Here is an 8,070-nt window from a genome sequence, read left to right as displayed (position 1 = left end):
TAGTTGGTATATATACATATTTTTTTCATGTAAGAAATGTAAGAAAGAGTGACACAAAGCAACATTGCCAGAGATATTATCTACAGGGTTTTGTGAGTTTGCTCATGGTGGCAGAGAGTGTTTTAGGCTTACTGCTGGCATTATTGATGAGTGAGGAGAGAAAGGAAGATCGTGTGGTGTTGAGAGCTGTCCTATACATTTCTGGTGCTCAGTATATCATATGGAGTGCAATGTGCTTATCAATGGTAAAATGACTCAAAAAAGGGTTGCCGGGGGGGTCACGTGACGCCATGCAAGGAGCAGATGTGTGAGCGATGAGCTCTGCGCACTTTGCTGAAGTTTCGATTATTCTCATGTTATAATCTGGTGAAATTTGATACACCCAGTTACACATTTGCCCTTTGTTGCAAAACATGGCAAAGAAGTCAAAATCCTTGGGCTCTGGAGACATTAAAAGACACTTACGTGTTCAGAATGAAAGCCCCGACAGGCCTACAGACCGGGGACTCGATTTGTATGGCGCGGTGGGAGAAGGAATCCAGCATCAGTTGTCCAACATGGGGGTTAATGCGCACGTTTTTCTTTTTTCTGTTTGTTTTGTTCGGGGGGATGTTCGGGGGTTGATTGTTGGGGAATGTGGTCTTCATAATTTTGTTTTTGGCACACAATTTATTTTTTCTATTATATCAATATGTCAGTTGTTAATATAAGTGTACTATCTCTCTCCACGTGGAATGTAAATGGGTTGGGGCACCCCATAAAAAGAAAGAAGGTTATTACTTTTCTTAAACGTAAGAAATATGATATAGTGTTTCTTCAAGAAACACATTTCTCCCCGCAGGAAGCTGAAAAATTTGGGAAGATATGGGGTGGACATGCTTTCTTTAGTGCTGCCACAAGTAAGAGCAAGGAAGTCATTATATTGATTAATAAACATTTAAAATTCAAATGTCTCAAACAGATTAAAGATAAATTAGGAAGAGTAATTATTGTTTTACCTGAAATTCAAGGGCAAAGGTTGATTTTGGCTAATATTTACGCACCTAACGCTGATGATCAGGGCTTTTTTTATAGATCTTGAAGGGATGCTGCAAACCGCTGGCACCCCTCATGATATAATATTGGGAGGAGGCTTCAATCTTTTGATGGATTCAGTCCTTGATCATAGTGAAGCAAAAGTGACGCTTCACAGGATGTGTAAAAATCTTGGTCTTTTGGATATTTGGAGACTTTTGAACCCATCTGGTAGGGACTATACATTTTTTTCCATCAGTCCATAAGATTTATTCTAGAATAGATTTTTTTTTTTTTATATCCAAATCCCTAATTTCATTTGTTGTTGATTGCTGAATTGGAAAAATTTTAATCTCAGATCACGCCCTGGTGAGTTTAGAGGTGATGCCACATATAGAGAAAAGGAAATCATATAGTTGGCGCCTTAATGTATCCCTTCTGCAAAATCCTGATTTCCAACAAATGTTAAAGACTGAAATCAATGTTTATATGGAGACCAACTGGTCCTCAGTATCCTCTGTGGGCGTGGCTTGGGAGGCACTTAAAGCAGTTCTTAGGGGCCGGATCATACTGTATGCCTCATTCATTAAAAAAATCCAAAGCACGAGAACTCGTGGAGTTGGAAGGAAATATTAAAAGTGCAGAGACAGAGCTGAAGCGCCATATGTCAGCTGATGGCTTCAGAGAATTGACCCGATTGAAATATAGATATAATACTATTTTGTCGTGGAAAGTGGAGTTTTGGTTATTCAGGGTAACACAGTCATACTTTGAGTCGGGTGACAAAGCAGGGAAGCTTTTGGCTAAATATATAAAGCAGAGAGAGTCTTTTTCTACCATTCCCTCAGTGAAATCTGCTGGTGGTGAAATATTTACCTCAGCCATTGATATTAATAATGCTTTTAAAGAATTCTATCTTGATCTTTATAGTTCCACGTCTTCGTCTACTGATGAAGAGATTAGAAACTGTGTGGAACCTTTAGATCTTCCTAAACTGACGACTGAGCAAAAAAATTCTCTTGAATCTGAGATAACCTTGGAGGAGCTTGATGAGGTAATCCCTACCTACTAGCAAGACTCCGGGGCCAGATGGTTTTGCCGCAGAATTTTTTAGATCCTATGATACAGAACTGGCTCCACTTTTGTTAGAAGTTTATACTGAATCATTAAAGAATGGAAAGCTTCCTCCAACCATGACACAAGCCCGGATCAGTCTGATTCTTAAAAAGGACAAAGATCCAAGCGAGTGTAAAAGTTACCGTCGAATTTCCCTGATCCAACTAGATGTAAAAATATTGTCAAAAATTTGGGCTAATCGATTAAGTAAAGTTATGACATCTCTTATACATATAGATCAGGTGGGGTTTATTCGGGGCCGCAGCTCTTCTGATAACATCAGGCGTCTCATCAATATCATGTGGTCAGTAGCGAATTATCAATCTCCAATCGCTGCCATCTTACTTGACGCCGAAAAGGCGTTTGATATGGTAGAATGGGATTATCTTTTTAAGATTTTGGAAATGTACAGGTTCGGGAGTACATTTATTGGATAGATTAAGTTACTTTATAGACACCCTGTAGCGGAATGGATTCATTTCAGATTATTTTACTCTGAATAGGGGCACCCGGCAGGTTGCCCTCTTTCCCCATTACTGTTCTGTCAAGTAGCCGCGATAAGAAAGGACGGTGATTTTCCAGGGGTGGTGGCAGGAGGTGTGGCACATAAGCTTCTGCTTTACGCAGATTATATTTTATTATTCGTCTCTGACCCTACTAGATCTTTGCCTTGCCTCCACAGAATTATTAATTCCTTTTCTAAATTTTCGGGATACAGAGTTAATTGGTCTAAATCTGAAGCTTTGGCACTGACAGCGTACTGCCCAGTAACGGCTTTTCAACCGGGCACCTTTCATTGGCCCAAACAGGGCATTAAGTATTTGGGCATTTTATTCCCAGTAAATTTTTGTGATTTAGTTAGAGTTAATTTTGACCCTTTAATTAAAAGGTTTTCGAGCGATGTGGGCAGGTGGGCTTCATTACATTTATCTATGATTGGGAAGGTTAATGTTATTAAAATGAATTGTATTCCAAAATTCGACTACCTGCTACAGTCTCTCCCTGTAGATGTCCCCCTCTCTTATTTCAAACAATTTGATAGCATAGCGAAGTCCTTTATTTGGAATGGAAAACGTCCCAGTTTACATTTCAATAAGTTACATAGGCCGATTGACAAGGGTGGGCTAGGCCTACCCAAGATTTGGTTTTATTATTATGCGTTCGGTCTTAGACATTTGGCTCATTGGTCACTTCCACCTGTGAGGGCCCCTCCCTGGTTTCTTATTGAACAAGAAGTTCTTGCCCCTATTTCGCCATTGCAAAGCCTTTTGATCAAACTAACCGGAGAAGTTAAGTCACACCCCGTTATTTCGCATTTGCACATGGTTTGGATTAAAGTGTTCATATTGTTTAATTCGGACATTTATTTAAATGTTGCCTCAAGCATATGGCTGAACCCTAAATTACATATTAATAAGTCCCCTTTCTGTTGGTCAGAGTGGATTGGGAGGGGTTACTACACTCGTTGACCTATATGAAAGTGGAGTACTGAGATCTTTTGATAATTTAGTTCAACATTTTAAAATTCCTAGATCCCAGTTCTTTAGGTTTTTATAGCTGCGCCACCTGCTCTGTACTGTTTTTGGGAGTGCTGTACACCCCCCTAAAGTGGCAGATACTTTGGAAATGGTGATTACTGCTTATGGGAAAGGTCATGGAGCTTCTGTGTATTACTCCCTGTTAATTCAGAGTCTGGGGGATGGAGCTTCGTCTTCTCTCAAGAGATTATGGGAGAAAAATGTAAACTTGGTATTGGAGGAGGGAGAGTGGGCTAGGATCCTAAAAAGCATCAGGTCTGCATCTAGAGATGCAAGGATCCGTCTGATGCAATTTAAGATTTTGCATCGGTTCTACTGGACCCCCTCTAGATTGTATAGGCTTGGTCTTAAAGACTCACCCACCTGCTGGCGATGCCAGTCAGAAGACGGGGACACAACCCATGTTTTTGGGGGTTGTATTAAGATGCAGGAATTTTGGTTGAAGATCCAGCATTTTGTGTGTGACGTACTGGATGCTCAGTTTTCATTTTGCCCCAAACTTTGTATTTTGGGTGATGGAGGGGTCCTACATATAGGAGATAAATACATGGAAAGCTGGGTCCTAACCAGCATGATAACCATGGCAGACAGCTAATCCTTAGGGGATGGAAGTCAACTGATGCACCCTCATTTCATGAGTGGTGCACTGAGTTGGGTAAAGTGGCAGCTTTTGTGGAGATGACTTTCAGATGGCTGGGGAACCTGTCGAGTTATAGCAGAAAATGGGGCAGTTATCTGTCTCATCTGGAGAGGTCCTAGGTGGGGCAGTGGAGAGAGACATTTGTTTTTTTGTTTTTTTCTATATGTTGAACTTTGTCTTTTTTTTATGTACCTATGTATTTCTATTTGTGTGTCTGTTTATATGTGGGTATTTAGTTATTTTAGATTTGTGCGGTGGGGTTATAAGTTGATTCCTAAAGTATAATTGTTAAATTTATTTTTGTCCGAGAACCACATCTGGGTGGGCCAGTAGGGTGCTACCAGGACGACCTGCTCCTCACCCTCCCTGAACTTGCACAGGGTCTGTGCAAGCAGGCTCACTGGGGGAAATGCATATTTGTGAATGCCAGGGGGCCAGCTGTGTGCCAGCGCGTCTATGCCGAGGGGAGCCTCGGTGAGGGCGTACCAGAGCGGGCAGTGGGAGCATTCTTGGGAGGCGAACAGGTCCACCTGTGCCCGACTGAATCGACTCCAAATCAGCTGGACCACCTGAGGGTGGAGTCTCCACTCTCCCCTGAGGGAAACCTGCCATGACAGCGCGTCCGCTGTAGTGTTGAGGTTGTCCGGGATGTGAGTGGCTCGCAGCGACTAGAGGTGCTGCCGACTCCGGAGGAGGAGACGGCGGGCGAGTTGTGACATACAGCGAGAGTGCAGACCGCCTTGGCGGTTGACATATGCTACTGCTGCCGTGCTGTCCGTCCGAACTAGCACGTGCTTGCCCTGGATCAACGGCCGGAACCTCCGCAGGGCGAGCAGAATTGCCAGTAACTCGAGGCAGTTGATGTGCCAACGAAGTCGCGGACCCGTCCAGAGGCCGGTGGCTGCGTGCCCGTTGCATACAGCATCCCAGCCTGTTTTGGAGGCGTCTGTCGTGACCATGACGCGCCTGGAGACCAGTTCTAGGGGAACACCTACTCGTAGAAACGAGAGGTCGGTCCAAGGGCTGAAAAGACGGTGACAGACCGACGTAATTGCCACGCGGTGTGTCCCGTGGCACCATACCCGTCTCGGGACTCGAGTCTGGAGCCAGTGCTGAAGCGGCCTCATATGCATCAACCCGAGCAGGGTGGCCACCGCCGAGGATGCCATATGCCCCAGGAGCCTCTGAAAATGTTTCAGTGGAACCGCTGTTTTCTGTTTGAACGCCTTCAAACAGGCCAGCACCGACTGGGCACGCTCGTTCGTAAGGCGCGCCGTAAAGGAGACTGAGTCCAACTCCAAACCGAGAAGAGATGCTCTGAACCGGGAGGAGCTTGCTCTTTTCCCAGTTGACCCGAAGCCCTAGTCGGCTGAGGTGTGAGAGCACCAGGTCCCTGTGTGCGCATAACACGCCTCAAGAGTGAGCTAAGATTAGCCAGTTGTCGAGATAGTTGAGAATGCGAATGCCCACCTCCCTTAATGGAGGAAAGGGCTGCCTCTGTGATCTTCATAAAGATGCGAGGAGACAGGGACAGGCCGAAAGGGAGGACTTTGTACTGATACGCCTGACCCTCGAACGCGAACCGCAGGAAGGATCTGTGTCGAGGAAGGATCGAGACGTGAAAGTACGCATCCTTCAGGTCTACCGCCGCACACCAATCTTGATGCCGGACGCTCGCCAGAATGCGTCTTTGCATCAGCATCTTGAACGGGAGTCTGTGTAAAGCCCGGTTCAGTACTCGCAGGTCCAAGATTGGCCGCAACCCACCACCTTTTTTCGGTACGATGAAGTAGGGGCTGTAAAACCCTTTCTTCATCTCGGCTGGAGGGACAGGTTCTATCGCGCCCTTCCGTAGGAGTGTAGCGATCTCCGCGTGCAGGGTGACAGCGTTTTCGCCCTTGACCAAGGTGAAGTGAATTCCTGCTGAACCTGGGCAGGCGCCTGGCAAACTGAATCGCGTAGCCGAGTCAGACGGTCCGGACCAGCCACCGCGATGGATTGGAAAGCGCAAGCCATGTGTCCAAATTCCGCGCGAGGGCGACCAAGGGGACAACGTCGTCGGACGTACCGGCAGGTGGGGCCCGAGAGACCGCGCCGTGACCTTCATCGCCCAGAGGGCGAGGTCGGTCGCTGAGCGCAGTTCCTGCATCAAATCTGGGGCGTAACTACCCTCGTGCAGTTCTTTCAGCGCCTTGGCTTGGTGAATCTGCAGGAGAGCCATGGTATGCAGGGCAGAGGTGGCTTGTCCAGTAGTGCTGTAGGCCTTAGCCATCAGGGACGACGTGAGCCTACAGGGCTTGGATGGGAGCTTAGGGTGTCCACGCCAGGTGGCGGCACTCTGCGGGAATCGCCGTATAGCCCCTGGCCGCCCCGCCATCGAGGGTAGTGAGAGCGGGGGAACTGCGGAGTCGGGGCCAGGCAGTAAAAGGTGCCTCCCACGACTTCGTCAGCTCCTCATGCACCTCTGGGAAGAATGGCACTGGAGCAGGGCGCGGCTGTTTTGAGCGGCGCCGCGAGCCCAGAAACTAATCATCAAGCCGCGAGGGTTCAGGGGAGAGCGGAGGGTTCCACTCTAGCCCGACGCTCGCGGCTGCCCGGGAAAGCATGTCAGTCATTTTCTTACGAAAGCAAGCCGCAACCGCAACGTTGCCATGGTCATGTTCTCGCAGTGAGAACATGAACCATTCATAAACGCTGCCTCCATGTGGGTCACACCCAGACACGAAAGACAGCGATCATGACCATCCGAAGTTGAGAGAAAACGACCGCAACCAGGAATAACACACGATCGGAAAGGCATCTTTAGAAAGACACGTCTTTAAAAAGACATTCCGTGTGTGCGCTCTTTTAGAGAAATATACTCTTTGTTAATAATAGCTATTAGAAGAGAATGGAAGGGACACAGTAGAGTAATTCAGTGCTGAGGGGAAAAATTATGAAACAAAAAAATATCTGTATGTTTTTGAGCAGTTAGTATTCTTTGTCTTCACATATTGCCTTGACTGTTTTAGGCATTTGTGAATGTTTTGTGTAGTATTGTAAATTTAAATTTTAAGGGAATCCTTTCATTCACCTAAGGTAGAAAAAAATCAATCATCATTTACTCATTTACTTTGTATAGTTACAAACCTATATTACTTTCTTCCATGGAACTCAAAAAAAAGTTTAGCAGAATGTCCATGCTGTTCTTGTTCATACAATAAAAGACTTTGGCTGTCAAACTCCAGAAATGACATAAAAGCACCATAATGTATCATAAAATGTGTCCATACAACTCGTATGCTATATTTCAAAATGTAAGTTTTTAATCACTGAAAATCTTCTCCAACTGCATCAAATCTCATTCGCACTTCTGCATATTCAAAGTGGTGAGTCGTGACTGGTAATGAGACACACTAGTATATTCAGTTGTGACTTTATTCCCGAAAATAAGTTATGTGTTTCATGTCTTACCTTGGTTCCCTATTCCAAAATGTTGATGTTGTTCTGGTTTATGAGGGATATCAGATATTTTTATTTCAGTGGGCTTCTGGGCTGCCGCTTCAGTTTGTATATCTGGTCCATATTTAGAGGGGGGGTGGCTAGACTTATGACCACTATCAACTACAAAAGAGACAAAACACAGTGCACTGCTCTTTTATCCATTTAGGTAAAACCTAGTTCTCTGTCATGTACTTTCCAGTAAGGGTTGGACAGTATGATTTTGCTGTAAAATTCTGCATTTCTTTGCCAAACTCACATGTAAATATATCCACTACGGTA

Source organism: Myxocyprinus asiaticus, chromosome 25 (assembly GCF_019703515.2).
Source record: "Myxocyprinus asiaticus isolate MX2 ecotype Aquarium Trade chromosome 25, UBuf_Myxa_2, whole genome shotgun sequence".
Classification (NCBI taxonomy): domain Eukaryota; kingdom Metazoa; phylum Chordata; class Actinopteri; order Cypriniformes; family Catostomidae; genus Myxocyprinus; species Myxocyprinus asiaticus.
Note: the sequence above shows the minus strand (reverse complement) of the source record.